At 40.4% G+C, this 18,704-nt stretch overlaps 1 protein-coding gene across 4 annotated transcripts in view; it reads left to right on the plus strand.

The window, feature by feature from the left end:
* Nucleotides 1-18,704, plus strand: part of KCNN2 (potassium calcium-activated channel subfamily N member 2) — a gene marked incomplete at its 5' end in the record, with an annotated part of 78,968 nt that overhangs the window by 20,181 nt on the left and 40,083 nt on the right. The window lies entirely within an intron of this gene.

Consider the following 18,704-nt stretch of genomic DNA (forward strand, 5'->3'; position numbering starts at 1 on the left):
TACTTAATGGAAAGGAGCTTCTAGGCACAGGATATTTGAAGTGCTGGTTGGATTGTAGTCTGTGTCACAGATTGTCAGGAATACTTTGCCTTTTAATCTGAAGTAATTGTGAAAAGAGGTTTGTGCTGTACAGGTTACTGTGGCATTACAACTTGATTCCGATGTTTTGCTATAACTTAAGATAAGTTTACTAAACACAGTGGACAGATATGTATAATGTCTCTAACAGTAGTTGCTGATACTTTGCAGTGATATCAGCTTTCATTTATTTGTTTGTGAGTAGTAATTTATTGAGGATAAGATAGATGAAATAGCAATGTAAAATTCCAATAGAAATGTTTGTTTATCTATTTATTTATTTATTTATTTTGGCTTTGAGGTTAGAGATCTGTTTAAGGAAAATAAATATAACATGCAAAAATCTTGTTGGCAAGATATAGAAGAGGCAGAAGTTACAATAATGTAACTGTTTTTTCTTCCCCTAAAAATCTGAAAAAGTACATTTGAGAGTCAGACTTCCATTCATTTCACGTGGTTTTCCAAACTCCCTTCTCGCTCTCTTCAGTATTGGTGCAGAATAAATAGCCATCAATGCTGACACCTTGAAAGTGAGTTTCTCAACACACCTTTACAAAAAAAAGAAATGAGCTTTTGATTGGATGGGATTGTTTAGGAATGTGAGAGGTTAGTTCTAAGGAGAAAAAAAATTATGATGATTCTTTCTGAAAGACTTGACGGATGAATTTCAGCTAACACAGGCTAGAAGACTTCTACATATTTAAGGCATTTCAGCTGCTGGGTGCTGAAATTTTGTTTTTCCTCTTCCTTACCTTGTCTGCCTATTTTGGAAACAGTTTAGGGGAGTTATGTGTTTCAGTTAGCTGATTTAAGTCAGCGGTTAAAGCGCATGCCAACTGTTATGGCCGGGTTATTTGCAAAAGTTATTCCTTGGATTTCTTAATTTATTTAAAAAAAAAAAAAAAAAAAAAAAGCTGATCATCAGAATAGAGATTATGTTGACATCACAGCTTCTATTGTTAACGTTGCCAGAATTGTAGAATGTAGTTTATTACAGTAGATGCTTTATATCATGTTATGGGAAGACGAATAATTTAAGCATATTCTAAAAATGCTGAGTTAACAGTGACATATTACAGTTTCAAAATGTTTCACATAGTGGTGGTTGGTGGAGCACTCTAGACATTAAATCAATCTATAATAGTTATATTTTAATAAGCAAGTCCTCATTCATATGCATCTGACTTTTGCAAAGCCTCTTTTTTTGTCTCACATTCTTCACCTCTGTTCCCACGAGTTTCTTTCTGGAGAACTACTACACAGGAATTCCCAAACATCTACTCAGGAATTTCCCAAATTGTCACTTGCAAAGTGGCTCTGAATAACTTCAGTGTCCATTGCTGTCACTCTTTTATGTATCACAGGTTTGGTTAGTAACCTGTATTATTATTACAAAGTAGCAATAAAGAGCCTGTGTTAACTTTTTAATAGATGCGCATTCAAAATTGACATATAAAATCTGTGCATTTCAGTGAAAATTTCTGAACAAGAACTGAGGCACTTCTGCATGTCTGTGAACCTGGGAATAAACTTATTTGTGGAGTCAGGAACACTGAACTCAGGGTTGCAAACAAGGCTGTTGTGTTTTTTTTTTTTCGACTCTGTACTAAACTAGTAATAGATTTTTTACATTTTAAGTTGCAGTTGATATTCTGTGGTTGTTGGTATAGTAAGCTGGATAACCATCAACTCCTTAAAAATCACAGAATCACCTAGGTTGGAAGAGACCTCCGAGATCATCTAGTCCAACCTCTGACTAACACTAACAAGTCCTCTGCTAAACCATATCACTAAGCTCTGCATCTAAAGGTCTTTTAAAGACCTCCAGGGATGGTGACTCGAAACAAAACACAACAACAAAAAAAGTTAAATATAATTCTGTCAGTGGAATCCAATCAGAGATCACACTTCTTAAAATTTAACAAAATCATTAATTTTACCTTTCAAAAACACTAAAAAAGCTATGTTTTGGCTTTGGAAGTTTGTGTCGCTTGTAATAGTTTCACTCACAATTTGTGTGTTTTGCCTCAGATTTTCCGTTGAGGCAGTATGTGTTCTACCAAATTAATGGTACTCGCACTAGCTTCCACTTACTAATTAGTCTACTGAAAACCTGTACATTCATAGCCCATACAGAAACATAAATAGCCCCCCAAAAAACAAACAAACAAACAAACAAAAAACATACCCTCTCAGGTGAGAACCCCCAGATCCCATATAGATTTGTTCTATATAGGACAGTTCTTAGCACTCTGCTGCCTGAAGTTAAACATCCTGTTATTCCATAGCTATAGACAGATATAATAGCTATTTGTCACAGGAAAGGGCAAATATGGCCACTGAATCCATTCTGTGTAGGGGTTATAGTCCTGAGAGGATGCATCCTGAGACCTTAATGGCTTTGATTTGCTCCACAGTTGGTTTCCACTAATTAAATACATTTCTTTCACCTGTTCATAAGTTGTTGTGTTGTTTTTTTTTTTCTCAATTTTATCTAGAAGGAATCTGTATTTGTTGGAGTAGACTATTTTATGTACTCGAAATGATCCTGAAAATAAGTGTTAGCCTTAGAAGAACTATTTACTGTTCTGCTTGATATATGTGACATTTTGACACATTTAGCAAAAATTACAAATTAGTCAGCAGTTTGGTGGCATCTTTTTTTCATAATGGGGGAATTTACATGAAATTTAATGTTATTAAACAGTTCTCAAAATCACTCCAACACCAAGCTCTTGAGGTAGTGCTGCGTAGTATTTTTATGTAAAGCTTTGCAGTAGTGTTTTCAGTATTTCTGTATTGTGTCCAGGCCACCCAAATCAGAATGAGATGATGGAGATAAGATTTAATAGTCAGATTAAAGTATTAAAATAACGTAATGGAAATTTAAAACTCTCATGCAATTTCCAGTGTCCTTGATGAGGGTGGGGTGGCCTTAGGCAGTGTCCTTACTGTGAGGTTATGAATTCTCAGCAAATGCCCTTGCTACTGAATGAAAGCAAGATTTTGAGACTTGTTGTTCTATTCAAAATTGGATTTTTGTCCTTGCAGGCTGTCCTGCAGTTGGGACGAGAGACATGGAAGCACTGCATTTCATAGTGAGGAAGGTAACATGAAGGAGCATCATTATCCATCTCTTCTAGGAGAGCTGTGTGGAGGCAGGTTATGGGTTGAGGCAGATGAGTTCACCGTCCTGTGATGTTCTCAATAAAGACTTTGCTGCTTTCATGGTCATCTAACTGATCACTTGACATACACTGAACTAAGGCAGGACATGTGTCTTTCTCAGTGCCTTAATAGCTGTATTGTTAGCTCCCAGAAGGCTAATTATAGCAAGTGACACTTTGGGTTGATGAGCAAGGTATTTTCCAGCATTGCAGTTTAAGGTCATCCATGAGGGCAGAATGTGGTACAGATAATTATGGTGGACAGCCCTCATACACGGAGTGCAAAAGGGTTGCCAGTGCTCCAGAGTAATGTGGCTGAGGGAGTTTGGGAAGAAAAGATGGGGAAAACACTGCAGTCAGAAACTCTTGCTTTTACTTGTATTTTTTTTTTTTTTTGGTCTGATTTGAGAGGAAGATTACATTACACAGGTTTGAATATCTACCTTTTCATTGCCAGCATTGGTATATTGCTGTCTGTCATACGTGGGTTTCATAATGAAAACCTAAATTTTTTATTAGCCCTAACTCAATAGAAGTTTGTGTTTATAACATCTCTGAGGCACATGATCTGGAACACTTAGGAATATATTACTTCTGTAGATGAATCATGAGCTCTGTAAGCAGGTTCCTTTTTGCAGTCTCTTATACTGATCTTGTTATTGAAATACCTCTGAGCATGGTAGTCAGTTGTTTATAGCTGTTAAAATAGAACTACTTGGTTTCTCAAGAAATTATGTTAATATGCATAGCAATTATCCTTGAAAAGTCTGACAAATTTGCTTCACACTTTTGGAGAAGATGCGTCTCTGCTGTGAGATTTATGTTTTGCTAGGTTACATAGTGTAGTTACAGAGTGTGGATGCTATTGCTGATCTTTTATTTTTTCTGTGCAAAGGAAAAAAGAACCTTGCCTTCTGAATGCATAGATGGCTGTAACGTACCCTGTGTATCAGGGCAATGTGAGCCACATTTGCCCACATCACACACTGTTGTATGTCCAGAACGGCCCCTATCACATGCCCAGAGTTACTGTGGATTTACAGCAGCAGAACTGAGAACAGAACTGTATTTTCTGCCTCCCCAGAGAGCACAATTTTGGCACCATTTTTGATTGTGTTTGTACCACTCCCCAGTGCCCAGCAATGAAGTCACTTCAGATTGAGTGGTTTGTTTAGTCAGCATTTCTTCCTCCCTCAGCTTCTGCTATGTATTCTTTCCTTGAATCAACCAAAGCAAAACATCAACAAAAAAGAATTATGTTGGTGTGTGAAGGTGAAATGGTTTTGTGCTTTCAGTTCATTATTGTTGTCGCCTACAAATACATAATTCTGCCTTAATTCCTGGAAATATGATGCCATCACAAAGCTTTCAGTAAGCAGCTAACACATGACAACTGTTAGGCAGATGCTAAGGATTCATTTGATACAAGCAGGTGGATGGACCAAGACTTTCAGTTGTAATTCATGCACACACAAAAAAAATGGTTCTTAGCTCTCTAATACTCCCATAATATCTGTTTGGCTTCTTTGGTTGGCTTGGCCTTCTCTGAGATTGAACACAGCATGTATATTCCGTAAGCCACACTCCGCTGGAAACTGTCTTTAGCAGTTTCCACAATGCCAGTGTAAATGTTCTCAGTAGCAGTTTATTTAAGAAATAAAAAATAATCTTGGGTATTTAAAAAAATATATTTTTAGCTCCAAAAGCTCAGAAGCAAGTGTTTTTTTTTTTTATTTCTTCTTTTTTTTTTTTTTTTAGTTAATATGCCTAATTATTGACAACAGATAAAATAATGCCTGTGTATTGGTGGTAGTATCCGTTAATCACAATTCTTCACATTCTCTTGGCTCACCAAAACTAGAATATGCTACCTGCAGTCAGGTTTCTCCAGTGGTGGTAAAAATTAACTGTTAAATATTCAACACAACAGTGATCAGATATGGCCCATTATCATCTTGGCGTGAATCTGGGCTATAAAAGGTTGAACGGTTCTTTGCCTTCTAGTCTTCATTCTTGGTTTTGCAGACTCAGTGTAGTTTAACATTAAATGTTAGGTTACTCTTTTATAGAATTTTTGTCTCAAGGCAATTCATGAATAAATATAGATGTAACTTTATACAATTATCCTTTTTTTTATGTTTAAGTGTTATCAATAGACATCAGATATATTGTTTGATCAGATAATGAAGCCAACAAGAGAATCTATCACAGAAGTATATCATTGTATGTTTGATGTACGTAATGCAGACCAAAAAGAGAACAATTGATCAAAATAAAAAAATTGTTTTCCCTGGTGTATCTAGAAGGATTAATAGCTAAATGATGTGTTCTTCTATAGCTGCCCAAGGGCAAAATAAAAACAGTTTATATATGTTTAATGGAGGAAAAAGAGGCACCTGTTCTAATACATGAAGAATGAAGAGTTTGACAGCCATTCTTTTAAATCCCTTTTTCCATTTTCCATTTCAGTTGAGATAGTTCTATTTGTGGGATTTATTAAGAATTTAGCAATACCAGTAACAACATACTTTTCAGTTTGGTTTTATGCAATTAGTCTTACAGTTATGGACAGTAAACAATAACTGGTGCGATAAGTCAATGGATTCCCGCAACTACGACATCATTCCCACAACTACGACATCATTGGCATAAGTGAAACCTGGTGGGATGAGTCCTGTGACTGGGGTGTTGCGATAGATTGTTACAGGCTCTTCAGCAGGGACAGGCAGGGTAGGCCAGGTGGTGGGGTGGCGATGTATGTGAAGCAGGGGCTGGACTGTGTGGAACTTCAGGTCGGCGATGGCAAAGTTGAGAGCCTCTGGGTAAGGATCAAGGGACGAACGAATAAAGGGGATGTCGTTGTGGGAGTCTATTACAGACCGCCTGGCCAGGACGATAGTGCCGATAAATTATTCTTTACAGAACTAAGAGAGGCCTCGAGATTAACTCCCCTTGTCCTTATGGGGGACTTCAACTTGCCAGATGTTAACTGGGAGTGCCACACGGCTGACACGAGCAAGTCCAGGAGGTTCATGAAACACCTAGATGATAACTTCTTGGTGCAGGTGCTAACGGAGCCAACTAGGAAAGGTGCCCTCCTAGACCTGTTGCTAGAAAACAGAGAGGGTCTGGTGGGAGATGTGGTGATTGGTGGCCGCCTCGGTCATAGCGACCATGAAGTGGTTGAGTTCAAAATTTACGGTGACAGAAGGAAAAGTGCCACCAAAACCTCATCCCTAGATATGGGGAAAGCGGACTTCAGGCTGCTCAGGGAACTAGTCAGCAAGGTCCCCTGGGAAACTGCTCTTGAAGGCCTCGATGTCCACCAGTGCTGGTCACTCTTTAAGCGATGCCTCCTAGAAGCACAAGATCAGGCAATTCCTAAATATCGCAAGTCAGGCAGGAGGGGCAGGAGGCCGGCGTGGCTGACCAGGAACATTCTAATGGAGATTAGGCGGAAACAGAGAGTGTTTCGCTACTGGAAGGAGGGCCAGGTGTCATGGAAAGAATACAGGGATGCTGTTCGTGTTTGTAGGGAGAAAATTCGGGTGGCCAAAGCACACCTAGAGTTGAAGCTGGCTGTGTCTGTGAGAGAAAATAAAAAGGGTTTTTTTAGATATGTGAGTGGAAAAAGGAGAACTAAAGAATACATAGGGCCGCTCCTTGATAGGGAAGGTCTCCTCACAGACGATGACATAGGCAAAGCAGAGACGCTTAACGCCTTCTTTGCCTCTGTCTTCAATGCCGATGATGGGCTTCGGGACCCAGGGTGCCCTGAGCTGGAGGACCGGGACGGTGGGGATGACAAACTCCCAACCGACCCTGAACGTGTGCGGGATTTGCTACTCCACCTGGATCCCTACAAGTCCATGGGTCCGGATGGGATTCATCCCCGGGTGCTGAAAGAGCTGGCGGACGTCATCGCGGAACCTCTCTCAATTATTTTTCAACGATCCTGGGAATTTGGAGAGGTCCCGGTGGACTGGAAGCTGGCAAATGTTGTGCCGATTTTCAAGAAGGGTCAGAAAGAAGACCCTAGCAATTACAGGCCTGTCAGTCTCACGTCAGTGCCTGGTAAAATCATGGAGAAGATGGTTCTCGAACTTATTGAGGCGCACATGGGGGAAAAAGCAATCATTGGTCCCAGCCAGCATGGGTTTGTAAAGGGTAGGTCCTGCCTAACTAACCTGATTTCCTTTTATGATAAGATCACCCGTATGGTGGACGAAGGGAAACCAGCTGATGTGATTTTTTTGGACTTCAGCAAGGCTTTTGACACGGTTTCCCATAGGATCCTACTGGACAAAATGTCCACCATACAGCTAAATAAAAACATCATACGATGGGTGAGCAATTGGCTAACGGGCAGGGCCCAAAGGGTTATGGTAAATGGGGCTGCGTCAGGCTGGCAGGCAGTCACCAGTGGGGTCCCTCAAGGCTCCATTTTAGGGCCAGTACTTTTCAATATTTTTATAAACGATCTGGATGTAGGAATAGAAGGTATTTTGAGCAAGTTTGCTGATGACACCAAACTTGGAGGAGTTGTGGACTCGAATGAGGGGGGAAAGGCCTTGCAGAGGGATCTGGATAGGTTGGAGAGCTGGGCGATCACCAACTGCATGAAGTTCAATAAGAGCAAGTGCCGGGTCCTGCACCTGGGACGGGGAAACCCTGGCTGCACGTACAGACTGGGCAATGAGACGCTGGAGAGCAGCCTAGAAGAGAGGGATCTGGGGGTCGTGGTAGACAGAAAGTTGAATATGAGCCAGCAGTGTGCCCTGGCAGCCAGGAGGGCCAACCGTGTCCTGGGGTGCATCAAGCACGGCATCGCTAGTGGGTCAAGGGAGGTGATTGTCCCGCTCTACTCTGCGCTGGTGCGGCCTCACCTCGAGTACTGTGTGCAGTTCTGGGCACCACAGTATAAAAAGGACATGAAACTGTTGGAGAGTGTCCAGAGGAGGGCTACGAAGATGGTGAAAGGCCTGGAGGGGAAGACGTACGAAGAACAGCTGAGGTCACTGGGCCTGTTCAGCCTGGAGAAGAGGAGGCTGAGGGGAGACCTCATCACAGTCTACAACTTCCTCGTAAGGGGGTGTCGAGAGGCAGGAGACCTTTTCTCCATTAACACCAGTGACAGGACCTGCGGGAACGGGGTTAAGCTGAGGCAGGGGAAATTTAGGCTGGACGTCAGGAGGGGGTTCTTCACAGAGAGGGTGGTTGCACACTGGAACAGGCTCCCCAGGGAAGTGGTCACTGCACCGAGCCTGTCTGAATTTAAGAAGAGATTGGACTGTGCACTTAGTCACATGGTCTGAACTTTTGGGTAGACCTGTGCGGTGTCAAGAGTTGGGCTTGATGATCCTTAAGGGTCCCTTCCAACTCAAGATATTCTATGATTTAGTCATCATCCCTTAAAAAAACTTTTTCAAGCCAGGCACTTCAGTGCTTCTCTAGTCCAAAAGTAGACCCAACATGAGGAAAGGGAGCACAGAAGGCAAAAACAAAACAAAAAACAACAAACCAAGAAGGTCTCCTTGCTAATTTGAAAAAGATGGTCTTAAGTTATGACTGCTTTATATCTGCATTTCAAGGTCATCTAATTAGAGCAAGAAAACATTTTTTTAGGTTAAATTCCCTTCTGTTTGCAAAGGATCTGTACATGCAACAGTTCTATGAGGACAGAATGAAGTGGAGGAGCTCGTGCATAGCTCCAAGGTCTCAGAATAATGACAAGCAAAGTGAAAACTATTTCTCCAAAGGTTGAAGAGGATGAGAATACCTGTAAAGGGGAACTTACCAGTTTTCAAGGACAAAACTTACTTTTTAAATTCATCTGGAATCTGCAGAACCTAACACAGGGAATGGTCCTTTGACAAGAAGAATGGTCATTCATGTACCCATTCCAAATCCTTTCAGATGAGAGCAATTTATGGACATTTTTCTGTCATCAGTTTACTACTGGCTCTGAAGAAGCATCCTCTGGCCCTTGCATTACATTTTAAAAGCAGTAGTTATTTTTTTCCCTCCCCATTTTAACCAACACCTTAAACTGTTCAGCATATTCTGCTTCAAAAGGAGCCAAAACTATTTATGGTATTACTTTTTAAAAGCAGTCCTTAGAAAATATGGTCATACAGAAGCAGAAATCAATTTCTTATCACTTGAAAATGTAATTTGTTGCCCTCGTAACTTAATATATTTTTAAAAAATACACCCTGAAATGGGGATTTGGGCTTTACAACCAGTTTTCATTACCTTCCTGATCTGAATATCAGGCCACAGCAAGAAGTTTGCATCACAGCAGTCAGTTCACTGCTAATAAACTGGCAATATGCTGAGTGAACTCTGACTGTAAATATTAAAACATGCCTTTTATTGAGAATTTACAATTCAGTCATAAAAATCCGGGTCAATAAGTTGAATTATAGGAGATGGCTGGTGTGGGAGGAATTACATAGTTTAAAGAAATTAGTGGTTATATGAAATCAACATCAGAAGGTGCCTTTAAAATATTTTATATGTTCTTTATTTTCTTATGCTCCTCCTGTTTTTTATGTTTCAGCATATTCCGATTTTTTTCTCCTTCAGTAGTTTTCTGCCTTGAAAAGTTCAAAATCAGCTTTAGTTCTTGCCACAGCTGTTCCTGAGACTGGAAGTGACTTGCAGCAAGTCTCTGATCAGCATTGCAGAGGTGTCACGCCAGCAGCCAGCCGGCACTTGGAAACTGCCTGGGCAAACGCTGGCCAGGTGCAGCCCCCCATATACTCCCCATACAGTTAATCTGTATATGGGGATTACAGATCACCAGGTGGATCTCTACTGCAGATAAGTGCCATAGCTTTACATATCTATGGGTTATTTTAGTTTACCAGGTAGTTTGGTACCATCTTGTTTCTTTCCAGCTGGAAAGGCATTACACAAAGACTGCTCAGAGGATCTCCAACCCTGTTTTCTTCAGTACAGTTTAGCTATGAACACAAACCCATAATCCCAGTGAAAATGTATGGTATTTGAGCATGCAACAAAGTTGCAGAGAGCCCTAATTCTGTGTTAAGGGTGATGCTGCAGACCAGCACCCTGTGAGTGGCAAGGTCCCATCACTGCCCTGCTGGAATATAATTGGGATAAGATACTGTGACACCTTGCTGCATGTTGGAGTCGTACCAACAACTTCTTTTCATCAGAATACCCTACCTTATAACAACTGAAGTAGGCTTTAAATGTTTGTCTTTAGGCAAGTGAGTCTGGAGGAGTGCATTATGATTTATTTATTAAAAAAAAAAAAAGCTTATTTGCGGTTTTCCTCCACTATTATGAGTGTGTTTATATGCATTCTGAGGATTGCAGCGTTCTTGGGTGCACAGTGTTCCCTGTCAATGACTCTGGGCTTCAGGCTAATGTTACATGATTTTCTGATCTTCTGTCTCTGCAAGTGGTGGTGCGTGCTTCCAAAACCAGTGATATTATACCAATTCTGAGCTTGTAGGCTGCTCAATCAAGAATACTCCTGAATTAGAAGATAGAACGTGAATCTACTTGCATTTTTTTTCTCCGAAACCCAGGGTTTATCTCAGTGATGCCCAGTATTTCTCTTTAAGCTGCGTTCTGCATTAAATGCAGTCCCCTGGCACAATCCCTGTGGGTTTCCACAGGAGTGACTCACTGTACCGAGGTATGTTAATGCAAAGCCGAAGCTACTGGCGCAACATGACTTGGACAAGTGCCTCCAACTCTTTACACTCCTCGGTCAGGGGCTGTCGTGTTTGCACACTCTGCTCAGCACAGCAGTACCCGAGAATAGTGCTTCCGTGTACAATATTGCAGTCCTGATAAACGTTGTGGTTTCCAGAGTGGGCAAAAGAGAGCTAAACGCTCCTGGAGACTGAGATGAAGATGAATTTGGGCGCAGTTTAAGCAGATCTGTTGGGTTTGGGTGGATGCCGATGGCTTGCGCTGAGAGTGGTGCCCTGTTGGCCACCTCCTGCCACGTGGAGAGGGCAGAGGGGAGCAGATCTGTATCTCAGACCAGAGCATTCAGCACCCAGCAGGGCAGACAGCTGTCCCACGTGGCACCATGCTGCGAAGGTGCACCCTGCAGGTTCAGCTGGAGTGGCCTGGGACTAAGCCAGTGCCTCTGTGCCATCCTGTCCTTTATGGGATCTTTATGGGATGTGCGATGCAGGCTGTAAGCCTCTCTTCTTAGGCCAGGAAAAGAGGCTGTCTCTGATCACTGGGAAGGTGCAGTGAGGATAAAAAATATATTTCCAAAGCCCCAGAGTATCAGCTACCTGAATAGCCATAAGAGCAGGAAGAGGAATGGATGGTGTCACCTTGTGGGGCTACAGCCTGGTCTAGAACCATGTATAAAACCAGTGGAAGCAGTGGGCTTCCTTTGACATCGTGGTCCTCGAGGATGGAGCAAAAATGATTGCATCCTGGCTGTGTAATCATGCCAGGTCGTTAGAATAAGCCTCGGATACAAACTTAAGTATGTGTTGTAAGGAATTGTGTACAGGTTCGAAAGCAGGTTTCGCAGTGCTAGAAGGGGCTGAAAAAAATCTGCAACCATTGTTGCTGTTACTGGTGGTGGTGTACATGAAATGCAGTGTTGTTAATCACCTGGGAGTATCTAACTCTGCTCTGTGAGAGGGAAGGATGTCTGGCATTAACATCAGCTGTTTGTTGTTGTTGTTTTTTCCATTAATAAATATTTACAAGTAACATTGACTTGTGAGAGACTACTTAGCAAGGTGAAAATAGTAAAAGCTAGTAAATAGCTAATAGTAAAAGACAGTGTGTGCTGTCTTTGATGCAATAAAACATTTTGTGATACATAAACAAGCAATGACAGAATGATTAAATATGTAATTGTAGGACAGAAGATTTTTATTAATGATAATACTCATGTAGGCTTCTCTGATAATGATCATGATCACCTAGAAGTGTAAACTAGTGATTCACTTAATATAAACTGAATGGGTTTTATAATACTACATATTGTGGCTATGCCAGGACTGCAGGGTTGCATCCCAGGCATTGGAGTGCAGTAGATGTATCAGTGTTTATTTTGTTTTGGTGGCATAACAAAGTAGAAAATGATCATGTTAGATAATATTGTTTAAAATCACAAAATTTAGTAGATAGAGTTGTAGCCACATAGCATTTTTGTCTTATTGGACAGGTTGCATTAAAATTATTTTCAGATGTTTGCAATTTTGGGATACAAAGCAAAAAGGTTTTAAAACCCTTGGAACTGGGAGTTGTGTGGGCTGAACAAATGAGCATACTCTGTCAGAGATTAGGATTTTGCAGAAGATTAGCATACTAAAAACTAGTGTTTCCAGAGTCTTTGCAGTCCAGGGGCTGTCACCTACTACATCTGTGCCTTCATTTTCTTACTTGTAATGCTGTGACTGCTCTTTTGGTTAAGATTATTTAGCAATCTTCAGCAGGTGCAGAGGCTCCACGAGCAGGGTGTGTGTGACGTGAAAGTGCAAAGCCTCTGTTACCTGCTGGTGTGCCCAGAAGCTAGTTGGGATGCAGTGCACTGCTAGACTTACTGTTTGGGCACTCACCGTGCCACCAAGACTCCTCCAGAGGTAGGAGGTGAAAGGCCACACTCCATGCACCCAGTTTTTTCCTCCCTGCACTGGTGTTGCCAACTCCCACAGTGCCACTGGTGTTGGTGGGTGGGTGATCCACAGACCAGCCTGCCTGGCCTTCTGGTTTTGCCCTTTAGGACTTTATACTTGCCCTTGCTGAAGTTTTTCCTCTTGAATCCTTGAGCTGCAAGGACTCAATCTTTGAGCCACAACTATCCCATTACAACAGCCTGGCCTCTGTAGCTTGTCTCTGGGCAGGCATTCTCATAGCTCTTTCTCTTCTCAAACTCCTTTGTGTTTATAAGGATTTAAGAGTGTTTTCAGTTCAATAATGCCACAACAGTGAATTTGTTTTAATTTTAAATTCTATATTGGGAGGCTTGTTAAGCCTGACGGAGGTAATGAAAGAAAATCCTTCACAAAATCCATTTGGTTTAGCACGAGAAATTCCAAAATGGCAGCTGCCACTTCTGACACCAGCTGTTTTGTTTTAACAAAGTACCCCTGTACGGGCAGCGCGTGGTTGCTGTTGCTGGTGTATCGGAATTCAGAGCATCCTACATTGCTAGGTCCTCTGAGAAACAAGAGTCGGCATGTAAATAAAATTTGTCCTTGTCTGATTCATCTTACTTGCTTGATGTTTCAAATGCATTTTTGTGGGAAGCATTTGTTTATATTGAATATAATTCGTGTGAACTCATAGAAGTATCTTTGTTAACAACTGTAATCAGATAGGTGACAGCATTGCTAATTGCTGATATCAGGAGGCTCTGCTTCCCGCTGGTTAGAGAAGAATTTAGTGATTATGACCCCAGGCGCAGCTAGCTCATGCATATCCATTTCAGAACATGTTTTTAATATGTAGAAAACTGAACATTGGCATCTTATAACTCAAGCAGAGTAGCTGAATCTAGAGTTTATTTCATCCTTGTATCCTTGATGGGATGTTTTTTCCCTAGGATCAGTGGCAGACCAACAGAGCTGCAAGGCACACCCTTTGAAAGCACCATGCTTCTGGTCATTGTGCAGCAGAGCAAACAGATAAGTAGAGATTTTAATAAAAACCTCTAAAAGTTTGGGGCCCAGGTGTAAAACCTATGCAACGTCAAGCTGTGGCCCAACAACCTCATGCTCTCATAAGATAAGACAGCTTGAGCCATGAAGATCTGTATTCAGGGATGGGTAGTGGTTGAATTACTGGTGCTAAATCATCTAGGAGTAACCGGTTCTTCAATATCTGTGTCATTTTTGAATAAGACTTAAACCAGTGTCTAATTCTTGTCTTTAAATTAGGTGATAATTTTTACAAAAGTGAGAGATAATATTTGTTCATTTAAAAAAAAAAAAAGGTAACTTGTCTTTGCTTGCAAATTGCACTTTGAACCAACAGTGCGTTGTGTTTTTTTTGTTTGTTTGTTTGTTTTTTTTCTATTATTTTGTGCTATTAGTTGTCTCTGGCTGTTGGGGTGTTTTTGAGAAGATTCAAAAGGCATTATTTGCCTAGCTGACCATGTAAGTGTTAAACAGAAGGAATTGATGTGAAAGGAACAAGAAACATTTCAGGCCTCTCGCAGCTTGATGCGGTTTGAGGGGAGGAGTTTGGCTGAATGCATCTGCCTTTTTGTTTTGTCTCCTATGCTGCTTCCACCTCCCTAGCAAGACTTAAATAGGATGTAAAGTTCAAAGAGGAGATGCTGCTCCCTTGTTCCAGCTCAGGAGAAGAGCCTGGAAAGTATCTTGGTTAATATTCTGTTGTGTCAGAAGGTTCAATGGCTTTGTTCTGAATTTAGTATTTGGCTACGGTACATCTGAGGGGGAGGCTTAAACATGGGCTTATGAAATAAAGCATGCCAACTGCTGGATTGGTGGTGGTGTGGTGTTAAGAACAAGTGACACACTGGGTGCAGTCAGGCTTGCTTCTGGTAGTTGCAGAGAGAGGTTACTTTCTGACCGGTCTCCTTCAGTCACCATATTATCTGTTGTTACTGAATATCCTAAATTCACCAGTTGTTTAGTCACTTATTTTGATTGGCTTGACCAACATCCAAAATGTTTTCTTTGCAAGTTTAGTGTCAGTCCAGAGGCTGGACTGTATATTTCTGGGTATGCAATAGCATATATGGAAAATGACCTTGCAAGTGATTTGCATTAAGTAATAGTCATCTAATGAAAGCAATTCATCTCTTCTGTATTTCAGAAAGAAGATACTTTCTGTTCTAATTCCTTGAGTTAAAGGTGATCTCTGTTATTCTATCCTTGGAACAATGCAGTAGATGTAACCTGCAAAGCTTCCCACAATCTAAAATCATAGAGATGCAACATGGCCTGAAATTAACCAGTGAGATTTCAGATTAAGTATTCGTGCCCAAATGTCTTTTTCTTCTGACTTTGTTTTTAATCATTCATCTTTTCAGAAAATCATCGTACGCCTTCAGACTAATGAGCTGCTAAAATTGTAACCTTGACTGTTTAAACTTCAGTGTTAAATTGCAGTCTTTTACAGTAGATTCTTTCCAAGGTATTCAAAAGAAAATTGTATGTTACATTTAGTTAATTTAACACCAAAGACACTTGTCAGCTCTCAGTAATACTTGCAGCATTAATTTTCTCCCTTTCCCAAGCATACCGACATTTAACAAAAGTTGTGCATGGTAATTCTTGATAATTCTTGCATTTAGAGTGATATTTGCTCAAGCAGTTGCATCTCCTTGCAAGCAGATTGCATCGGAAGCCTCCCTTGTTCTTTGTGTGCTGGGAGGCAGAAGACCTGCTGACGCAATCAGTGTACCACAGCAGGACGCTGTTGTCCTTCAGTGATTGTATTTCTGGTGGAAAGGAGTGTGATTTCTCTTAATTTTTGTAAAATGAGGCTTGGCACAGATAATCAGTCAAGAACCAGATGCTGTGGGTTGATGTTCCAGTGTCTGTTGGAGATGCAACAATCTGTACCAGGAACTACACATTAGAACAGTTCATTTTCATTTCCTTTTGAATGAAAATATAAAAAAAAAAATACTCTAAAATAATTTTAGCACGGTTTTAATAAGATCACCTTGTTTGCTTTGCTCTTATTCAGGTAACAGCAGTAGTGCTGTGGGTAGGAATGCAGTGAAGGTTTCAGTACACCAGCAAAAAAATATGCTAAATATATATAAAAACTTATAAATTCCTAAAAAATATATGTGAAAAGTATTGAAAATGACATTGGTAAATGCAGTTAATTATATAGAAGACATGTTTATTGAAGATTAAAACAGGGAATCCACCTTAGTTTTCTGGTGACCTTGAGCAAAGTCACGTAAGCTCTTTGTGTCTCTTCCATGCAGAGAATTATATTTACCATTATTGTTTGGTGTATTCTTCCACTGGATAACAAAATGATTCAAACTTAGCTAGCAGAAAGTCATATTAAAGTGTGATTGCCATGCTAGAGGTTTTATATTGCATAAAATCATTGTGCAACCTAGTTATACCCATTCTGTGGAGGAAGGGTGTCCATGTGAAAATGCAGGAAGTTTAGTTAATTCTGTATGCTTACTTTTTGCTTTCTCACTCTCTGGGGAAAGACAGTTGGAAAAACATGGACCATTCTGGGCAGACAGCTTTGTGGCTGTATTTTTGCTCAGCTCATACCTCTGTTTTGTCACAGCTCCTGAACCTAAAGGAAAAATTAACTGGATCTTGGTGGAGTGAAGTAAAGCTGTGGATCTGACGTATTTTCCAGAGATTTTTAGTCTGTATGGTGGAGGTCTTTGTCCTCTTTAGTTTGAGGGACTCAGGACTCAATTTCTTGAATGCAAAAGTTGCAATCTAGAGAAACCCAAGATTATTTTCCTTTAAGGTAAAGATAAAATGTAACTTTTCTCAGATATTTTATTGAGTTAATATGTCTTGTTTGTACATTTTTGTAATGAATGTTTTGTAGCTACAGAAATACAACTTCAGTATAAAGTGATCCCAGCACTAGCAGAATGAGACACATGCTTTGAGTTCAGTGTCTAGTCCTCTTCCTTTCCTACAACAAACATTTTCTGCTGTGCCTCTCTGACTTGTTTTTTCTTTAATCACAGAACTCTGGTAATGGTTATGGTATCTTTGACCTGTACATTGGTCATAATTACTCACTTAAAATGAGCGGCAAAATCCAAAAACATAGGTTGCTTCTTGCTGTTCTTTGTAATACTTTCAAATGATAGTCTCAGAGACCTTCACGAAGCAGAACATCTGAAAAACTAGAACATCAGAAAAAGTTGTAGCACTGCAGTCATGTTTACGTGGAGCTCTACAAATGCCTTTTTTCTTTTTTTAAACTGGATTCAGTTTCTGTTGTATATGTAATGTCTTGCAGATGGCCAGTTATGCCAAGCAAGTGAAAGGAGGAAGATTATTAGCTCCCCAAGGGCAGCATTCTTCCCTCTAGAGCTAGACCTGCTTGTGTATATACGCTTCTCCATGCTTGTCCCATCCATGAACTTGCCTTGTTTCTAGGGCCAAGAGAGCACTGTAAATTTCAGGTTCTTTTAGTTGCTTGTTCATACTGTCTGTGTTGCAATTTAATGCTAATTATGTTAACTGCCTTTAAGAACTGTTCCACAATCTGGAAAATGAATAATTAGCAATGGGTGAAAGTGAACAGGTGAAAGTGTTGCTATCAAGCACGTGAAGCTGTAGACAGCATGTCCAAAGTCATGTGTTCCCATCCCACACATCCGTAGCTCAGCATGACCCCTGATTTTGTGCTTGCCTGCCTGAATCATGACAGAAGAGTTAAGTCTGAAAGTCACATAGATACACACGTACAGTATGATTTGCACAGGAATTGGCAATAGAAGAATCAACAGGCATTAGGCAAATTTTGTATTATTATCAGATTTTTCCAGCACATTCAACTTGCAGACTGCCAGATGCATGCTGTAGGTGCAGCTAGTGCAAAAGGTAAGTTCAGTTCAGGGTGAGTTCAGTGGCCACTTCAGGTTTTTCCCTCCAGTACAGCACTGAGTGACTGCTCTTGTAGCTGCTCTTTCTCGCTGAAATGTCACATGCTGGAATTACTTCAGAGCACAGAATTTTGTTCCTTTCTTCACTGCTTCACCAAAATCAATGGATACGAAAGGTCAGAAAGTCTTGAATGAAGGAAAAGATATCAAGCAACAAAATCATCTTGGCAGAAAAGAGCATGACAGTAGGAAGAACTCTCTTATGTGCATGGTATTTAGAGAAAATAGTGCAAAGTATTTTTCCCTCTTTATCTCCCTTTTTCATTAGAATACGTGCTTATGTTGGCAGAATTGTTGACATTCTAATGAAGTTTGGATGTAAAGAATGGACTTTATGGCTCTGGGCTTGTACTTTTTTTTCTTTTTTTTTTTTTTTTTTTTAATGCAAGGAAATATATCGGTTTCTGCTGTAGATCTTGAAAATTAGTAATTTGCCTAGTGATAAATGCAAGTAGTTCCATGAGAGAAAAGCCTCTTCAGAGAGAGCACTTGGTTTGTCATTTTCTCTGAGATTTCAGCATCATCTTTTCTGTGCAGTTTGCCCTCCTCCTCATTTCTCTTCACTTTTGCAATGTACACATACAGAAAAAGAAAGGCTAACCTTTACCTATTTCTGCTGTGGTTTGGCACAGAGGAAAGGTACTGGGCTTAGTTTTAGTTGCATAATGATTGTTTCTAAAAACCTCTATTTCTGAAGTTTTCCTTCAGCAAATTACTTCAAATTCTTTAGAAATCAACTGATTATGCCTGGAGATCTCAACTGAAAAAAAAAAAAAAAAAAAGAAAGAAAAAAAAGAAAAGAAGAACAGGCCACAAACCTCCCAGTAGGGGTTTGAGAATAAAACAGTATCAGGATATCT

Source organism: Netta rufina (genome assembly GCF_964035555.1).
Source record: "Netta rufina genome assembly, chromosome: Z".
Classification (NCBI taxonomy): Eukaryota; Metazoa; Chordata; class Aves; order Anseriformes; family Anatidae; genus Netta; species Netta rufina.